This window comes from Ceratotherium simum, chromosome 4, assembly GCF_057802395.1.
Source record: "Ceratotherium simum simum isolate JZ-2026a chromosome 4, ASM5780239v1, whole genome shotgun sequence".
NCBI lineage: Eukaryota > Metazoa > Chordata > Mammalia > Perissodactyla > Rhinocerotidae > Ceratotherium > Ceratotherium simum.
Window position 1 is genome coordinate 51,417,299 of NC_141903.1, and position 21,358 is coordinate 51,438,656.

The 21,358-nt window shown below is 34.9% G+C and overlaps 1 long non-coding RNA gene across 4 annotated transcripts in view; it reads left to right on the plus strand.

Moving 5' to 3' along the window:
- LOC147917290 (uncharacterized) overlaps positions 1-20,451 on the plus strand; it is a 61,724-nt gene extending 41,273 nt beyond the window's left edge. For 3 of the 4 annotated variants that reach the window (XR_015551973.1, XR_015551975.1, XR_015551976.1), the window contains 3 exons: positions 4,111-4,440; positions 6,356-6,503; positions 19,765-20,451. This is a non-coding gene — a long non-coding RNA (uncharacterized LOC147917290). The remainder of the gene's footprint in view (positions 1-4,110; positions 4,441-6,355; positions 6,504-19,764) is intronic. The other variant, XR_015551974.1, reaches the window with a different exon arrangement.
- The last annotated feature ends 907 nt before the right edge of the window (positions 20,452-21,358 follow it).

Here is a 21,358-nt window from a genome sequence, read left to right on the forward strand (position 1 = left end):
TAAAGAGATATGGATACAACCTAAATGTCCTTCAACAGACGAATGGATAAAGAAAATGTTTTATATATATATATACACACACACACACACACACACACTCACACAATGGAATATTATTAAAGCCATAAATAAGAAGGAAATCCTTCCGTCATCTGTGACAACTGGATGAACGGGAAGGGCATTATGCTAAGTGAAATAAGCCAGACAGAGAAAGATAAATACTGTGTGATATCATTTATATGTGTAATCTAAAAAAAAAAAAAAGCTGATTTCATACAAACAGACTAGAATGGTGATTGTCAGGGGCTGGGGGGAGGGGGAAATGGGGCAATGTAGGCCAAACCATACGAAGTTCCAGTTATGAGAAGAATAAGTTCTGAGGATCTAATGTACAGCATGGTGACTATAGTTAACAATATGGTGTTGTATACTTGAAAGTTGCTGAGAGTAGATCTTCAGCAGTCTCACCACACACACAAAAAAGAGTTAACTATGTGAGGTGATGGGTGAGTTAATTATCTTGATCTTGGTAATCATTCCACAATGTGTATGTATATCAAATCATCACATCCACTTTAAATGTATACAATTATTTTTGTCAATTATCCTTCAATAAAGTTGGGGAAAAAAAGAAAAATGATTATCTAATTTTTGCTTCTAAAGCAACATAAAGGGCTGGCCCGGTGGCACAGTGGTTAAGTGCGCGAGCTCTGCTTTGGCAGTGTGGGATTCACAGGTTAGGATCCTGGGCGCGCACCGAGGCACCGCTTGTCAAGCCATGCTGTGGTGGCGTCCCATATAAAGTGGAGGAAGATGGGCATGCATGTTAGCCCAGGGCCAACCTTCCTCAGCAAAAAAGAGGAGGATTGGCATCGGACGTTAGCTCAGGGCTGATCTTCCTCGCAAAAAATAAATAAAATAAATAAAATAAAATAATAAAATAAAATATATAAAATAAAATTAAAAAAATAAAATAAATAAAAATAAAATAGCAACATGAAAAATTATCTCTAACTACAGTAATACAAGGATTTTCTTGACCTGGCCGGTGGTGCCACCAGTTGTTGTTGGTACGGTAGGTAGTATGTGCCCTATAATCTACATCAGCTTCCATCCAAGCTACTCCAAATGGAATAGAGTTTAAATAAAAATAGCACACTCATTATGAAATTGTACCTTCAAGACAAGTGCCCTAGCTCTACTCAACCATATTGCTGTATTTCCATATAGAAATTCTGGAGCTGCTGTGGAAATTCTAGAGCTGCTGACACATTGTCAACTCTCAAGAAAAGCTGGTTGGATGGATTCAACGTGGGGAGACCCACAGATCTAGTAAATATTTCATATTGCTGAAAAAATTTGGCCTTTTAGCATGCTGATATATTTCTTTGTGAAGAAGTCTAGTACATGTACATAGAGAAAAGAGAGAGAGTAATAGACTTTGAAAGGAATTTGAACTACACAAATGTGAAATAAACTCTGTTTGCAGGGTAAATACAATAAACATAAAAATGAATTTATTTAGAAGCGATTATAGAGGTTCAGAGTTTAAGGCCTTCTCTCCAATGAAATGGCAGAAGATGTAAACTTCATTTATTTTTACTTAGGAATTTAGACTGATTATCTGAAGTCAGAGCTAATAATCCCAATCTGCCAAAAGTCAGTTATTACATATGGATTTTACAGTGTGAAAAAAGCATTCATTGATTTTTCCACTCACTTAGATTAAACAAACATTTACTGAACACTAACTGCACAGATGTGTGGAAGGTCAGGGAGACAAAGGTGAATAAAGCAAAAAGGCTGCAGGTAAGACTCATACACACGTCATCATGACACATTACTGCAGTGCACATTCCATTTGAGAACTGCTCTAGTACAGGAACGGAAAAGTTGAACGTAGTAGGCAAGAAGGGGGAGTGACTGCTGCATCCCCAGATGCTGAGAATACAGAGAAAAAAAGTCTTTGCTTCCATGGTACTTGCTGTCTTATAGCAGAAACAGAATTAGACAAGTAATTAGACAAATATTTAATTAATCATACATTCTATGAGCCCTACAGTGGAGAAATACAGATGTTAGGGGAGTGTGAAACAGAGGACCTAATTTATTCTGGGTTTTCAACAAAGACTTTCCTGGGGAGATGGAAACTGAGCAGAGACCTGAAGGAGGCTTGATGGAATTGGCAAGGAATTCATTTGTGGCATCATTGAGGAGCCTGACCATAGGAAGAGAAGCATCTTGGGCAGTGGATGCAGTGGACTCAGCAAGAGAAGAAGGGGTTTGCAGGGCATATCCGAGAGAACTGTCTAATTGTTTGGGTCATAGCATGATTTGAAGGGGAGCAATGGGAAAAAGTATGGGAGAAGTTAGGGTCAGATCAGAGTATGGACTTGAATGCCTTTCTTGAATACTTACCAAAGTACTTGCGCTTTATTTTGTAGGCTTTCAGGAACTGTTGAAGCCATTTGAGCAGGGGATATAACCAGAAGCAGGACGTGGAAAGGTTACTGTCTCAGGAATGTGCATGGTACATTTGTGCAGAGAGCAATCAGAGTCAGAGAAGTTGCAGTGGAGGCTGTTACTGGCCCTGAGAGCAGTCTGAATGAGAATAACTCCAGTGGTAATGGAAGAAGGGCTGGGGTTAGGTGTAAGGGTGAATGAAGTGGCAAAAGTGACTTCCAGGCTTTGCATTTGGATGGTTGTTTGGTGCCAGTGTCAGGATTAGTGGACACACACACAAACAAAAGAGTAAATTTTTGCTTAGACATAAATGTGGTTTATGAACTTCAGCTAGTAAATGCTTATTTTTAAAGGAATAACGTCTAATAGGTAGATATGATGGGTAAATTTGTATGACAAATTTCATTTAATACAAATATAGAAAAAAATCAAATGTTTTCTGCAAATGTGCTTGTTTGAATGGAATATAAATTATCTTTGTCTAGAAATCACATTAATTTTTTAATCTTTTTCCTTTTTACTTTTTTTTCTTGTTTCTCAATACTGTTAACACTCTAGGGTTGTTAGAGAGGTAGAGAAGAAATATGTAGAAAAGGCTGTTTATATTGTAATTCATGCCACTTAGCCAGCAGCCTAATGGCTATCCTCCAGGGAGATGCTTGGCAGCTGGTTCAATAGTGTGAGTCAAATTGGCTGTCCCTTTAATGAGACATCTTCATGCACATTTACAGTGGCTTATTTATTCTCTTTCCAGAAGCCTGATTTGTAGTTCCAATCAATTTCTGAGTGTTTATCTAATTCATTTAAAAAGAAAAACGGGAAACTAATTCCACTTCTGCTTGTAATATCCAGCCAGGTTGAACCAATTCCAGGCCTCTTTAAAAAAATTATTTTGCACTTAAACAACTTAAGAAGAATGTTTTGCTATTCCACAATTGCTTTTTATGTGTTCATTCTTGAAAGTCTTATTCTGCTTACCCTGAAATGTGGACAGAATCAATATGTTCACTCAATCTGTGTTCACAATTTATTTTCAATTGTGGAAGTCGCTTAGTGAATTGACTCTGAGTTATTGGATGGGAGACTGCATTGCTGGACAGTTCTAGGCCTAGTCCTAAAGCTGGTCCAGAAAATACGCTTGATTCTGATCTTTTGGGAATGGGAAGAATGAATGGTTTAAAGTAGAGGAAAGGTGGGTATTTTCTCGTTTCCAGCATACTTATGTCTCTGTCCCCTCCAAGAATAAATGATGCTAGGTTTAGCTTCGAGCAGCTTCTGGAGCTCACTTGGGGAAGATGTGGGGGGCCAAATAATCAGAGATGCCCTCTCAGATACTTAGGAGTCCATCTTCTGAATCTTTCAAAGAAAAGGCACAACTGCTATAATTCATTGAAATTTTGGGGTCAGTTTTATACTTATAACAAACCTGCTTTGGAATTGAATTTTCCACACTGTCATGTGTTGACAGTGGTAGAAAGACAACCAGATAAATAAGACAAAGCACGTCTTTGCTATTTTTTCATTTTGAAGATGACACAGATGAAATTGTGTATAAATTGAGTAGAATAGGACAAGGTTAAAAGGAAAAGTTGTTCAATCCTTGTTATGCATGAACTTGAACCTGTGCCTCTTCTTTTCCCTCTGCAGCACTAATCTACCCTTTCTGTGAACTGAGCGTAATGATCACACTTCACTTGACTGAGGACACACCTTTACGAAAATTTATTTTAAGGGCAACATTTCGCAGACATAGAGTTTTCCTTCCATAAAAATGCTTCAAATACTCCTGATGAAAAAATTTAAAAAGGAGAGGCTCAAAATATGAAACCTTGAGAAAAATTTCCACAGACTGGAAATCTGCTGAAAGATCATTCTGCAGAAAGTATAGTAGCATTAAGCAATATTCAGAGATTAAGAGTTGAATTGAGACTTGGATAAAAATAAAAGGATGTATTCAGTCAACAAGGGCTAAAGAAGGTAAGTATAAACTCTACGTATTTCCAAGCATTGGATTTTGGTTTATTTTGCTTTCTGCATTGTGGTGTGGGAAGGAATTTTATTTTACCAGTAGATATTCCATAAGAAAATGGCTTTCTCTAAAATGTAGGCAGATCTTGATGAAAGAATGTGCTCAGTTTGGTTTAGTATAGCAACTATGTGAAGCTCTGCACTTTGACAATATTGTCTTGTATCTTATCAAAATATATTTTCTCTCTGATGTTCTGTAGTCGTACACACTTAAAAAATAGGTAATCCAGGGTGTGAAAGGCTGAAAAAATTGTTTGATTTTAACTTTTGTTTGCATCATAAATATCCTGGGGGAAACTGTATGGAGAAATGTGTTTGTAGTGTGTCCTATAATGTCATGTATTGAGCTGTGATGGCCAAAGCATTTCATAAATACTTTCTTGTATAATCACAAAGATAAAAGTAGAAAATCACCTGGAAAACTGGTTTAAAATTTCCTTATTTCCTTTCAAAAATGGCACGCTCGAGTTTAGCAGCATTCAAATAAAAAAATATAGGAAGGTTTTTATTTTTGTGTATTTCATTCTTTTCACTGATGCATCTTAGCCTTGAGACAATTTTTCTACTCTGCAATTCAGAAAGTGGCATGGCAAGGGTTCTATGCAGACAAATTGCCGCTAAGTCTTGCCAGGCAATAGATTAAAAATGATGTTAGTTTTTGAAAGCTCATATAGGGTATGTGGCCACAGCTCAGTAACAGTTAAGGTTATAAGATAACATAGCCACATGTATATAAGGTGCTAATAAATGAAAGAAATAATTCACTACTCTGAAAGTTTATAGTTCATAATCTCGCTCTTGAAAAGTAATCCTTATTCTAAAGAGATGTGGTCTTCCTGCTGTGTGCACATAATTAGCAGTAATGAGAATTAGACAAGCACATGTAGTGCAAGCTTATCCTTGCTTTAAGTTGTGCTTGTCAAGTGGGGATATAAAACGAGATGTGCTGTTAATGCTTCAGTGCATTGTGGACATATGGCAGGCTTTTAGCAAAGTGGCACCCTGGGAGGATATTTGCTTATTCTTCCTACATGGCATTGAGACTCACAGCACCCTCTCTCCTAATGTCTAATAAAAGGTACTAAGAAAAACAAGTGGCTGAATTTATGACCTAACAGAGGGTCCTCATTCATCATAAATTATGTCTAATATGAACCTTCATAATTGAAGATTATTTAATGTATTTTCAATCTATGGTATCCTTATACTCTGTCCTAATTTTTTCTAGAAAAGACTATAATCTCAAAAACAACAAAAATAAACTCGTGTTACAGACAGATTGGGGACTGTAGGATGGAGGAGAGCATGTGGCTAACATTTTTTGAGAATTTAGTATGAGTTCAGCAATGTTTTAATGTTATTTTTTTAAACCTTTACCATACACATTTGAGGTAGGAATTATTCCCAATTCATAAACGAGGAAACAAGATGGCTTTGTACCTTGCCAAGAATCACAAAACTAGTGAATGACAAAATTATGATTAAACTCCAAATCTGTGGGACCAAGCTTTTGTCACTACCAGTATTGCTCAAAGCTCTTCGTTCACCCCTACCTGCTGCATCTGCTGGCCAGGAGGGATGAAGTTAAAAGTCTACTACTCTATACCATGACTTGCTCATCCTGTTACAAAATACTCTGCTTATGAAAAATAACACCCTCTGATTACACAGTTATTAATTGACGTTCAGTTTTCTCCAAAATTCAATGAGGATTTTGGGTCTTGTTCAGTATCCATTCTTTGCAAATCGTTTACTATTATCCTGAGTGATTTCAGTGTCCATAGGCATAATCCATTCAACTTCCTCACCTCAAGTATTTCCAAGCTCCTTAACATCAATATTTTTTATGTTCTCTACACTTTAGCAAACTAATACTCCTGGACGTTATCATCATCCGGAACTGCTCTATCTCTAAAATGTTAAATACTAACAGAACCATGACAGAGGGTGCTAGTTACCTATCTCCAGCATTCTTTCTCCCTTCACCCTAAGGATAGAACCCATGATTTGTGGTAAGCATGACTATCTAGAAAAAAATAATATATTTTGCAGCTTCTCTTACAGTTAATCTTAGCCAAATGACTAAGTTCTGATCAATAAGATGTAAGAAAAAGTTTTTGTAAAACTGTCTTTAAAGGGAGTTGAGGGAAGAGATGGCCCTGTTTCCATCTTTTTGTTGGCTTGACAGCAAATGTGATGCTATCTAGTTGGAAGGAAAAAAAAAAAACTTCTAATTTAATTTTGTGTAACATTAAAATGTATGGCATAGTAGTAATGAAGACAGAATGCTCATCAAAAGTATTGTACAATATTTATGAAACCTCTGGTTTAAAAAGCTATAAAACAAGATTGGGGCAGAGTCTTTGCAAGCTGTGTAAAATCTCTCCAGTTTTGCTATTTATGATACTATATCAGAATAAGTAGTATATCAACAAATGGTATAAATAAGGAAATTCTACCTGGATTTTCATATTATTTATAGAATCCTTAGAAAACTTGGCAACAATTAAATTTCTAAGAGATTCAAATGACGCTGTTAAGCACTAGACTCATTTTTATAATAATTTCTATTTCATTTATTTCTCTTCCCATTTCTGCACTATCAGGGATTATTAATAGTTGGTTATGCCTACTACAGACTATAGAAGATTCCCCAGATAAGATATGATTTCATTAATCATTATTAATGCTTAAGATAAGAGTATTTTAATACCTAGAAATACTAGCCTTGAACAAAATACAGTTTAGATCACATTTTTACAGACGAGAAATATGAAGACATAACGAGGCTATCGAGTTGCTTAAGGTCACATTTTTTGCTAGTGTCAAAGATGGCACTGAAATCCAGATCTTTTTGATTCCTTATAATCATGAGATGTGTTTTTTTCCCCCCTATTACTCATGCTGATTAAAGTCTTTTAAAAGAAAATCAAATAACTCTATGGGTAAGTATTGTGGAGGATGACCGCAAAGGAGTAGGCACTATTTAGAAGCATTGAGAATTGGTCAAAAGCAATGAAGATATAAAAAGTTTTTACTTACATGTGTAAGTTCCCTTTTTTTTGCTTTAAAATTTTTATGTAGTCAAACTAGCTTTCCAGTCACATTTGCTCTTTTTAAATAAATTTTTATCTTAGATTAGTTTTTTATTTGGAGAAAAATTGCAAAAATAGTACAGAGAGTTCCCATAGGCCCCATACCCAGTTTCACCTATTATTAGCATCCTATATTAATATGGTACATTTGTCCCAATTAATGAACCAATATTGATACATTATTATTAACTGAAGTCCATACTTTATTCAGATTTTCTTAATTTCTTTCTTTTTTTTTTTTGGTGAGGTGGATTGCCCCTGAGCTAACATCTGTGCCCATGTTCCTTTACTTTTTGTATATGGGATGCCTCCACAGCATGGCTTGATGAGTGGTGTATGTCCGCACGCGGGATCCGAACTCGTGAACCCAGACTGCTGAAGCGGAGCATGCTAAACTTAATCACTATGCCACCGGGCCAGCCCCCAGATTTTCTTAATTTTTATTGAATATCCTTTTGCTGATTCAGGATACCATCCAGGATACCACATTACATTAAGTTGTCATGTATCCTTAGGCTCCTCTTGACTATGACAGTTTCTTAGACTTTTTGTATTTTTGATGACCATGACAGTTTTGAGGATTACTGGCCAGGTATTTTATAGACTGTCCTTCAACTGGGATTTGTTTGGTGTTTTTCTCATTAGTCTTGGGGTCATGGGTTTTTGGCAGGATAACCGCAAAGCTAAAGTGCCGTTCTCATCAAATCGTATCAAGGGTATGTAATATCAACATGATTTATTACTGATCAACATCACTGTTGGTGTTAACCTTGATCACCTGGTTGAGACAGTATTTCTTAGGTATCTCTCCTGTAAAGTTACTCTCCCCCTCCCATCCTTTTTCATGCTGTACTCTTTGGAAACAAGTCACTATGTATGACCCACACTCAAGGAGTAGGGAGTTGTGCTCCATCTCCTTGAGGGTAGAGTATATACGTAAATTATTTGGAACTTTTGTGCATAGAATGCTTGTTAATTCTCTTCCATTCATTTATTTTTAAAAATCTTGTATTTATATCAGCATGAATTTAAGGATATTTATTTTATACTTTTGATTATATTGTAATACTACTTTGTTTATTTTATTGTTCAAAGTACTTTATAACTTTGGCTGTTGGGAGCTCTTTCAGCTGGGTCCTGTGTCCCTTTGACATATTCCCATCATTATGGAGTTTCTTTGAGCAGTTCCTTACACAACTATATTACATAGCCTCGCCAATGTGTGATGCGACTTTAAAGCAATTGAACTGATTTCCATGGTCAATATGAGTTGCTTTTGGTCAATAGAAAACAGTAGGGGTAAAATTTATCTATCTATCTATCCATCCATCTATCTATCTATCATCTATCATCATCTATCTATCTGTCCATATCTGTCTGGAGATAGATATAGACATAGACATAGATAGACATCCAATTAACCCAGCAGCATTTATGGAAAGATCATCCTTTCCTACGGTTCTGCAATGGCATCTTTGTCCTACAGTAAGGGTCAATAAATGTGCAGGCTTCTTTCAGAACATTCTCTTCTGTTCTGTTAGTCTGTTTATCCCTTGCTGTAATACTACCTGACTTAATTACTGTGGTTTCAGAACTAGTCTTATTATCTGGTGATAGTCTTTGTTCTGTTCCTTCAAAATTTTCTGCTAGCCTTTCTCAACTGATGTTCTTCATCTGAACAAGAACACAAAAAATGATTTGAGTGATAATTTTCTCAATTCTCTCAAGTATGTACCATTCTAGATGCATAAGAGAGAAGTTAACTCATAAAAGGGAAGTTTTAGGGCAATAGAGTTTAATCCTCTCATGGAACTCTGGCTGAGAAATCCTGAAGAGCTACTCATGGTTCCTTGCATATTCATATAGAATTTAAAATAAGCTTGTCAATTTCCATAAAAATTTTATTGCGAGTTTTATGGGAACAGAATTTAATTTATTCCTCAATTTGGAGAAAATCAAAATCTTTACAATACTGTTTGAAAACACTAATATGATATATTGCTCCATTTATTTATCTCTTTTTTAATTTCTTTCATTAATGTTTTGTAGAGATCTGGCACATCTTTTGTTAGATTTGTTCCTAGCTATTTGTTTTTTTTTTTTGGTGATGAAGATTGGCCCTGAGTAACATCTCTTGCCAATCCTTCTCCATTTGCTGAGGAAGATTGGCCCTGGGCTGACATCCGTGCCCATCTTCCTCTACTTATATGTGGGACGCCTGCCATAGCATGGCTTGATAAGTGGTGCGTAGGTCTGCACCTGGGATCCAAACCCGTGAACCCCGGCTGCTGAAGTGGAGCATGTGAACTTAACCACTACACCACCGGGCTGGCCCCTATTTGTTATTTTTGATGCTATTGTAAATGAAACATTTAAAAATTTTTTACTGTTCATTATTTGTTGCTGTTATTCTAAAGGGCAATAAATTTTATGAACATTGACCTTCTAATTCACAGCCATTATAAATTTACGTATTACTTCTAATAGGTTTTTTGTGAGTTCTTTTAGATTTTTCTGTGTGTACAATCATCTGTTGGATCTATCTGTGAATAACTACAGATTTATTACTCCTTTTCCAATCATTTATTTTTCTTTTCTCATTGCATAGGCTGGGATCATCACTACAATCTAGAAAGAGCTATAACCACACTGATTCCCAATTTCATGTGGGAAAGTTTTCCATATTTCCCCTTTAGTTACAATGTAGATTTTTAAAAAAGACTATCCTATTATATTAACAATGGTCTTTTTTGCCTCTTAATTTCATTAATTTTTGTTATGTATGGGTATTGAATTAGGATGATTATGTAATTTTTTTTCCTTTAGAATATTAATGGTATGAAATATGTTGTTTTTTAATTGTTAAAATAACCTTGCATTCCTGAAATGAATGCAACATTGACATGATTTTTTTTCCATTTTATATCTTGCTGGATTCAGTTTGCTAATAGACTATTTAAGATGTTTGTACCTATGTTCTTGGGAGGTATTTGCCTGTAAATTTCTTTTCTTGATGTGACTTTTAGTGATTGATATCAAAGTTATGCTACTGTTGTAAATCCAAGTGTTCTCATTTTCTGTTCTGAAAGTGATTGTATATGATATAGCTAATTTCTTCTTAAGTATTTCTTAGAATTAATTGTAATACCTTTTGTGCCTAAGTTTTTTTGTCAAAAAGTGTTTAATTATAAATTCAATTATTTGATAGATATAGGACTATTCAGATTTTCTCTTTTTTCTTAAGCCAATCTTTGTAAGTTCTGTTTCCATGAATTTATTTCTTTTAAATTGTCATATTTTTTGACATAAAATTCTTTGTCTGTTTCTGTCTTCCCACTATCTGATAATGGCTCTTTGAAGTTTTCAGATTTAGTGATGACTCTTTCCTAGTTTCCAATGAATATTTTTGCATTTTACATTTTCTGGGTTACTTCAGTTAGGATTAATGAAAGAGAAGTCAGCTGCTCCACTACCTCACAAAACCTGCTCCTCCTCTCTTACACCACAAAGCACCATATCAATAATTTTGCAAATTGTGATTTATGATTTTTTAAATTTTAAATGGAATAATAAAAAATAAATGATGTGTTTGTGTGTGTGCACACACAGGAGGAAAGAGAGAGAGAAAAGAATGAAAGCATGAAGGCTCTGACAAACTACTCCATGTGAGAGTAAACATTGGATAGATTATCATGCTTTCCACAAAAGTTTTTCATAATTTTAATATACTTCAACAACTCTTAATCTAAGCAATTGTGTGAACAATATAAATAGATTGATATTGTAAGAGTCACCCAGGTGTTTGTTCTAGCCTTTTACATAAGTGCTTCTAAAGCTATACTCCCCAAACCACTAGCAACTTGAGGACTTACTAAAATCAAATTCCTGGATCCAACCCCAAATCTACTGAATCAAAGTTTCTCCAGGTAAAACCCAGAAAACTATCTTGTAACCAACTCTCTATGAAAGTCTTAGCCACTGAAGCTTGAGAACTATTCCTTTGGATTAACTCCCTGCTGGAATTCAGTAGACTGGCTTTACCTAATGTTCAAAGCTGCATAAACATAACTTGATATGTTTTTCGTACAGAGAAAGGAGAGTATCTTACCTGAGATGTAGGTGAGCTATCTCTAGAGATAGATGAGTATTTCAGCACTAGCACGTATCTGTACGACTGAGGTCATTAAGAGTGAGACATTTTCAGGCATTTCATTGATCCAGTTTAAAATTGAAATTGTTTAACCCCATAACTGTCTATTTGGTTGACTAAAGCCTCATTTTGTACCTTTTTTTCAGATAAAGGAGAAAATAAATTAGCTAGTTGTACTAAACTCAGCCATAATGAATCAAAGCTGGATGTAATATATGTCCAGATGTTCAAAAGGAAACAATTATCATTTGTCATTTCCCAGTGTCTACTAAAACAATACCAATTTAGAATGAGGGAATATGATCACACATAAACATTTGGCATCTCTCTTTCTAGTAACTAACCACGGCTTTCTTTCACACATTGGTGCTTAATGAATTGTGTACCAATGTTTCAATATTTTTACACTCAAACAATAATATACCTGATAATAGGAGAACACAACCATTCTTTCTGTTTTGTTTCTGAAATTAAAAAGTAGTTCCCTAAGTAAATATTAGAATTTCTGATGGTAGTTTCTGATGATGAGGAACTAACAGTAATGAGCGCTGTGTGATATTAATAAGCTGCTCTGTATGACCACATATTTGGGTTCTCTCTTGGCTGTCTCATGTCCTGCAGTGGGATAATTCTCCAGGACACAACGATATAATACATTCATTATATATATATATAATGAATATATATAATGATATATATAAACAGTATTATGTTATTATTTGTTAATTATTTTAATTAATCCTTTATTATTATTATTAATAATTCATAATATATATAATTAATAGTATATTATATTTTATATATATATATATATATATATATATATATATATATATATATATATATACTGTTAATGTGTATAGTCATAAACCACCTGGCTTGAACTGTCCTTGAAGCACTGGATAATATGAAGCTGAGAGAGAAAGCCTTCCCTCCTGGATTGAGGTTACCTTATACAAGAGAATAAGAAGATAGCTAGGCAGTATGGTGAGGTGAATATGAATGCTTTGACCTGCAATTTACAGCATACTCTAAAGTGATTTTCTGCATTTGGTCTAGTAACCCTTTCATTTGGTCTCTGGATTGGGAAAAAAACATAAAAGTAATTTAATTCAACCACCCAAGGAAAAACCTTCTCAACACTAGATTTAAAACCCACAACATGCACAGACAGAAACACATACACCTATATCTATCTATATATCTATTTAAATCAGACCCCTTGCTTCGTCTTCAAAAATACTTTTTTATAAACATAAAAATCAGATCTCTTAAAAAACATGGCTGTTCATATTATAAATGGATATTGATTATCTTTACTAGTATAACTGCTATGGGGAACTGTAGGGAGTCTGCTTTCAAGAGGTTATATGAGGAATTTATGCCTTGATCACTTTTGATTTCATAAAAGTAATAAAGTTATATTTTGAAGTTTTAGATATCCCATTGAGATTATTGACTAAAAAATATATTACCATTGTCATGACAAATTTCAATGATCCACTCTAAAAAACAAAGATAGTAAATGACAAAGATACTTAAGAAACATTTTCATTAAAATAATACTTGAATGTTATTAAAAATGTCTTATAGACAATTTCTTTTTATTACTTTTTCATGTGCATTAAATGGCTGTTTTTAATACATGGTCTATTTTAACTACTGAACAATTGTTCAAAACCCCTGTGAAAAATAGAATGATGTTGTAAACTGTTCAGATATACTAAAATACCAAAATGAGCATTATAAAACACTCTCCCTACAGAAGTCTTTGAAATATTGTCTAATATATGCTTAAATTTGCCAGTGCAGTGTGCAAAGAAAACAGTCAGATAGTTTAGCCTATAATTGAAATTAGTGTTCAGTTTGACTTTGTTTAGTAGTTGCCCATTAAAAGAATGCATCTTGATATTATTTAAATAAATATTAGATATTTAATGATGATATAAACATATTATATATTTAATAAATCAATGAAATAATTTAATAGAAAGGAATAAAAATTATTCCCCCCTTTATTTTCGTCTTTCCATAAACCCATTATATACTCAGCGTCTTTTCAAAATATATGAAAGGAAAGAATCTCTCAGAATATCATAAAAATTTAATCAGATCCCTTGTAGGAACATTTAGAGACAATTGCTACATGCTGTAATCACTTTCTTCAGTCTTGATCCTTGAGGCGTGTTACGAGGTAACATTATTAATGTTCTTTGTCTTTTGGGAGGTATGTGTAATTATTCTGTGCCTCATCGGTGTATGACTATATGCTCAACACTTTAATAAGAATTGCCCCTGCCTCATCTACACAATGCACTAAAAAAGACTCAAGTCCCCTTTCTGAACTTCAGGGAACCATTCCTTGCCATGTATTATTCATTTTAAGTAAGTTAATGTCATTGGGAGACAGAGTTTCTACCTTGTATGATAAAAGATTTAAGTGAGGTACAGTTAATTACTTATTGCCCATGCCCTGGTGTGCTTTTCCATATGGCCTTTTTTTGGCATATGAGTGAAAAGAAGTCATCAGGGTAAAGTCATAAGCAGAACTTTCTATATTAAAACTTTAATGTGTCAGTGCCCAGAGCACTAGCTAATTCCAGTTATCTAGTTACAGAACCTGAGCAAATAATTTAGCATCTAGTGCTTCTCAATATGCTTACTTTAGTTCAACTTCTGTCTCTTAAATCAAAGACAGAATTATCTCGCAAGTGCTTCAATTGCATGTGTCAGTGTCCTTGAAAGGAAAGTTTTATTAGCAGAATGCCTGTGTCCTCGTGGGAAACATACTAAAACTTTTAAACCACAACTGTGGGTCTAGTTTTGAAGTCATGAAAATCCAAAATGTACATAATGGAAAGAACATTATAACATTTCTTTTAGTTGTCTTGGTTTTTAGAAAAGAAGAAAAAATGCTCCTTTACCTTTTTTAGCTATGTGGGTGTGCTTTAAAATGTTCCTTGATTGACAAATACTTGTTTTGATACACGCCTTGTCAATCAATACATGTAATGATTATTGGAACTAAAGAATAAAGAGTGTGAGCAGTTCAGCTCTAGAATGTCTACGTCAGAGAAGATTGGGGCCAGCAATTTTGCTGGGTGGGGGGGTTGTGACTTCGCATCAAACTGCACTTGTATTAAAGCCCATTGTTTTTATTTCATTGGTCTCTTAATTTGGGAGTGGTTTTGAGTGCTATTGGAAATTTGGTCTAAAGCTTCTCCTATACTAGGCATTGGTACTGCCACTTCATATGAAAATGTTAGAAGTAGAAAGGACTTGAAAATTATTTCAGAGTAACTCTTTAATTTTATAGTTGAGAAAACTGAGGGCTAGAAGTTAGAGTGATTCAGTCAAGGTTACAGTTTAATTCTTTATGCTTTAATGCCATTAAAGTATATCTTAATTTTAAAATAAATTGTTAACATGCATGCCTCATTCACTATTCCTAAATAGGTATCAAAAAAGCACAATCATACCACAATTTTTATTTTTCCTTATTAGACTATTGGAAATTCTTTCTCTACACTGGGTGTAAGAATATGATTACCAAGGAAACTGGTAGCAACATAACGTGTTTGTAAAGCAGAAATCTGATATAATTTAAACACAAATGTGAGATATATTTTAGTTTCATAATTTACATATTATGTATTAGTGAAGTTGATTTGCCATGCAAAAGGGAATTTGTGCTTGCAAAAAGTTTTTCACCAGTATTACACTTGTCTTATATTGTTATGATGCCTAATGATAGCATTTTTTCTTAAATAAAAAAGGATACTTAATTATAATCTTATTCACCTTATACTATAGTCATAATTTTATTTAAAAAAATGATATTTGCGTATTGTCATTTTAGAAAGAGGTGTTTGGCAGAAGGAAAAAAAGAGAAAGAAATTCAGTATTTGACTAATGAAAAGAGAGAAAGAAATTCAGTATTTGACTAATGAAATAAAACTTTCCAAGAAATCAAGGCCAAGCCCAATTTAGTAGTGATTAAATAGCAATTATAATTTTAGAGCTATTAAGACAACAGTGTGAACTGATTTGGTTTCAATTCAATCCCAAGGAGGGACAGATGCACATTGTGTCGACAGATGCAGTCACTCCACTGAGTAATGCTCTGCAGTGGGAGTCAGGAGAGTTGAGTCTGTGTTCAGCTTTACAAGTAATTTTGCATAGCTCCTATTTTGCATCACAAATTTTTAATCTCTGGCTATTATTGCATTTCTTGCCTTTTTCTTGTAGAGAGATTTTGATGGTCAATGAATTCTGTAAGAGGGTGCTTGGTAAATTTAAACAATGCTCTGTATGTTTTTAATGCATTTGACTGCTGAGAATGCAGTCAAGAATTGAAAAATGTCTGTCATCAATGGATGTTATAACACTTCAGTAGTTTGGCACAGTGGAGTAGCTGTTACATGGGTTTAAATTGCTGGTTTTTCAAGGACTAAAAACTTAATCCAGTATTTTTCACAAAATCTCTTTCTTCTCTTTCTCTTATATCTTTACACGTTTTTTCTGTGCAAACCTCTTTTTCCTTCTTCTCAACTATTGCCCAGTGCTTGATATCTCGTAAGTCTTTTGGTGGCCCAACCTCTCTGCTAAGCTTCAAGCTCTATTTCTACCTGCCATTTGGGTCTTTCCAAATGGATGTCCCACAAGCGCTTCGAACCAACCAAATACTCAAACTAGTTTTGTTATCTTTCTCATCAAACATCCTTCTTTCACCCAGAAGCTCATTACTCATGCTAGGAAATTTAGAATTGCTTTTACCGTCTTCCCTTTTCACACAGCTCACGGTCAAGACATTTCTAAATCCCAGATCTCGAGTGTGTTTGGAAGCAACCGTTCACTCTTGCTCTATGTTACTGACACCCTTGTTTAGGTCTTTATTATTGACTGTGTTAGATTAATGCCATAGAACAGACTGGGGAGGCTGTGGAAAGAACAAGGGCTGTGGTGCCTGACAGACCTGCATGTTTGAAGACTCAGCTATGCCTCTTACCATCTATTTTTGGGTAGATTACTTAAACTTATTGATCTTTAGTTTATTCGATGTATAATGGCAAACAGTTATTTTACAAGGTTGCTTTAAAGATTAGAAATTATATATATATATATATATATAGTTCCTAGCACAGTGCCTGATACATCATAGGATTTAAATAACTAGCAGTGATAGCCTTACAGTACACTCACTGACTTTAAATGAATCTAGCTGTCATAGTTATCTCACCTTTAGCTTGAGTAGCCTTTATAAAGCTGCCCAAGTTCGTTTTAAATCTTATGTCTAGTCAAGTCTCTCTTAAGCTTAAAAACTTCAGAAGCTCTGATTGCCTGAAGTTTTCTGGAATTTGAGATCCTTTCTGATCTTCATCCTAACCTCCAAAGTTCTGGGTTCACTCTCCACTACTTCCAGAAGACAGGTCTACTCCCTGCCATTAGAGTACACTAGGCACCTCCATGTCCCTTGTTCTTGTTTGTTCTGCTTTTTCCTGACTGAATTGCCCTTTCTCCATTTTCCTTCATAACAAAACTTCAGGCCTAACCGTTATCTCTGTGTTGAAGCCTTCCCTGACCTCACCTCTCATCATATATAGAAGCAATTGCTTCCTGCTCTGGAAATCCTTTATCATGTGTTCACACAGCTAATTATAATAGTTAATTTGCGTTGAGTTTTATCATGTTCTTGACACTCTTACATGTATTTTACATGTATTTTACATGTATGAATTTATGTATACTTTATGAGAAGGCACTATTATTATCCACATTTTGCAGATGAGAAACTTAGGCACAGAGTGGTTAAAAAACTTTGCCTACGATCAGTCGGTGGTGGAGTCAGGCACTGATCCAGGCAGTCTGGCTCCTGTGCCTATGTGATTATCCACTTACTTCTTACTGCCTCCCAATAGTATTTAACACTGGATGGATTGTCATGTGCCCCAGACATATCCATGAATTAAGGGAAAACCCTAGCCCCGTGTTGTACATAGGTTAGTTTGGCAGTAACAAGTACAATGAGGGGCAATTAGGATGTGAGTCCTTTAGGACTATGCAAGGAATAGCTGTTTGCAAATTATTTTCATTGTTAAAGTACTTTTGAAAGAGTAATTATCCATAATACTGCGCAGTCAACTTGTATTGCTTAAGGAGTGATTATTCATTTTTGTGACTTGCTTTTTTGTCATTTACGGACTTCACCTCTGGCCCATCATTCCTGCTTTTTGCTATTTCTCTGCTCATTAGCATATCCAATAGAAGAAGAGAGAGGAGATGAATTCTAATCATTCAGTTTTCCTCCTTGTTGGCTGCTAGAGTAGGGAAAAGTTAAACTATTGGACAACATAATGCTTAGGGCTATAAGGTGAAATTTTATACACACATACTTATTTTCCATTATTATCAATGACTAAAAGTCATTTAAAATTTAAGAGCCATGTGTTGAGTACTTACTGTGTAAGCTTTGTGAACTGCATTAATTGCTCTTTTAAGAGCTAGGAAGGATAAGCTTTATTTTATATTTTCAACTTTTTTTTTTTTGAGGAAGATTGGCCCTGAGCTTACATCTGTTGCCAATCTTCCTCCTTTTTCCCTTTTTTCTCCCCAAAGCCCCAGTAGATAGTTGTATGTCATAGGTGCACATCCTTCTAGTTGCTCTGTGTGGGACACCGCCTCAGCATGGCTTGATGAGCGGTGTGTAGGTCCACGCCTAGGATCTGAACCACCAAACCCCGGGCCACTGAAGCAGAGCACATCAACTTAACTGCTACGCCTCTGATCCAGCCCCTATTTTCAACTTTTTAATATAAACTCAATTTGAGAAATCTCATGAAATAATTTTTTTCAATGTGCATTAATTAACTTAGCAGTGTACATAAATACACCTGTATGGAAATTCTGGCTTAAGGAAACTTTGTTCATTTCTCATTGGCTGAATATATCCAAACTCCTTGCTTTGACATTTACAGCCTTCCCGAATCTTATTTCTACGTTATGCTTCAATTGCAGGTCCCCAAATCTTCCCCATGAGCATCCTTCTGGCCACACTGAAGTAGTTCCCAAACACCTCATATACATTTGCCCCAGGACCTGCATCATGTCTGGTATAGTCTCCGTTGCTCATTTCTGTTGTGAGCTTTCTTCTGCCTTTGAAGATCTAACCCAGCAGCAAGCAGCAAGATCTCAGGGAAAGCATGGCTAGGGAACTGCCTTGTTCCTGGCTTATTCCCCTACTATGAACTCCTGCATTGCTTGCTACCTCTATTGCTGACATGTAGTCTTGATATTTGTCTCCTTTTCTGCCTGTCTTGTCTCACTTATTGGTTTTGTATAATAATGATAACAAACTGCCATTTATTGAGCACTTTCTCAAAGTCAGGCACTATACTAAAGTTTTAACAAACTTCATGTCATTGACCATTCACAACAACCCTAGGAGGTAGGCAAGGAAGTATCAGAGGCTCAGAGAGGTTAAGACACTTGCCCTAAATTTCACAGCTTCATGGAGCCCCTGCTTTTTATTATGATTCTCTTTAAGACCAGAGATCGTGTCTTATGTCTCATATCTTTTTCTGAGGATTATTGTGAAGCATCAGAGAAATAAAGTTTGTAGCACCTACAAGCACAAAGGGGATCCTAATCATCTGCAGATAATCATAGTGTCTCTTAAGGTACAAATAAAAAGTACATGAGTAAATAGGAATAAAAATACTAAGCTGCTACTTCTTTATTTGCATAATTTAAAATATTCTTCTAATTACTTAGTGCCCCAAATAACAATTTATTGAAGGAGAAATGATATGAGAATACCATAATTTTGTAACTTATTGATAACTATATAATGGTAAGTAGGAACAGAACATTTTCTAATATTAGGTGGTCACCTAGATCATCACCATATTATAGAAAAATTAGTTTTTGAAAATTTTAAAACATCAAATTGATTATATTGTTTTATTTACCAATTTCTTACATCATCAGTGAACCATTTTGTAATGCATTTTTTTCCCTGTTGCCTTCCAGGTTTTGAGAATGTTCAACTTGAAAGATATTATTTTCCAGTCTTCATTAACATCTTCAACAATCTGCACTGTCTCAATTAATGGGGAGTAACTTGTAAAAGGCTGGCTGATTACTTAAGAACTGTCTCTTAATTTGAATATACATAGCTATATTTAGACTTACTTTACCTAATTATTATGCTTCCTGATTTTTCAACTAGTATTATTCACTTTTTAAGGTAGAGACCAGCAACTGTAGGACTGAAATCTGGGTAAGCTTTAGCGCTGATTTTAAAATTACGGCCATTTTTAAGGTGTCTACTAAAATAACATTTTTCTCTCTTATAACATAATGATTTATGGCACCTTTCTTTTCTTTGACCGACAAGCTAGAGTATTTTCAGTTTATCTAATATATGTCTAGTAAAAATCTATTCATGTCTCTGTGGGTAGGCATAGCCAAAGCATGAAATAGTGCTGAGTGTCAGCAGTGCTTCTTCTGTTAATAAAGATCCTGGAGAAAAATTTGACTCAAACAGCAGGGGCTGGGGTTCTCTTTTGAAATCTACCAAGCCATTTTTGTTGCTACATTTTAAATCTTGTCAAAAAGTTAAATGCTTAATTAATCTTAACATGGATTACAAGCAATCTTTTCACTGTGGGGAGTTTTACATGGTTATTATTAAATATCAAGTCTCTCAACTTTGTGTATTTTGTCCAGGAGATGTCTTTTTCCAGTGTTTGTTTACTTAAAAAAGTCTTTCATTTTTTAATCAATTATAAGAATACAAATAAACTCTATGGGCATTTTTTGAGGAATTGTTTTTAAATGGTAATTATCTTAATTCATATTTTATATAAATGAATTAAATTAGATGTATTTCTAGTTTGGTTTTAGGTTGTTCAATGAGCTGAGGTCCATGTCATCCAGTTATATGATGGTTTATATGCCTTTTCAATGGCATCCTCTTGCCCCTCCTCCGAAAGACTCCTCTATATTCAGGAAAGATTTTAGCAGTGAAGACAAGGTTTTCGTTTTCACTACATCCTCTGCCTTCACTTGGCTGATGTGATCTGTATGATCTTTTCAAAACCCTAGCCTCATGGTCCTTTGACCTTCTTCAGTTCAAAAACCTTAGAAATCTGTTCAGTTTCAATAATTCCCACTCAACATTTGAAACTAGTCATCACCTGGAACTGCTCAATTTTGTAGATCTCATGTCTTTGATCTGAAACTTTTGTTCTTCTATTTCTGTCACAGAACCTGTTCTTTTCCTTCCCTTGACCATCACTTGCTTCACTGCCTTACTGTTCTCCAGTCTTCCCACCATTTCTAGATTTCACCTGTCTCTCTACTCAGCCTAGACTCTTCTAGTCACCGTATCATATTCTCCTCTCCTTAAACTTCTGATATTCCTGCTTCGTCAATACCCAAGCCTGGAGATATCCACACATTTGACTTGCTTGTACATGCTTTCTAGTCTTATTTTGTGGTACAAAGTCACATAACTTGATAAATTATCTCCAGCACAAACCCCATGATTTCCAAATAGAAAGGAATATTGGAAAAGGAATGAAGAATTGAAAATGCATGATTTTTTCAGGGAAGAGTGAGT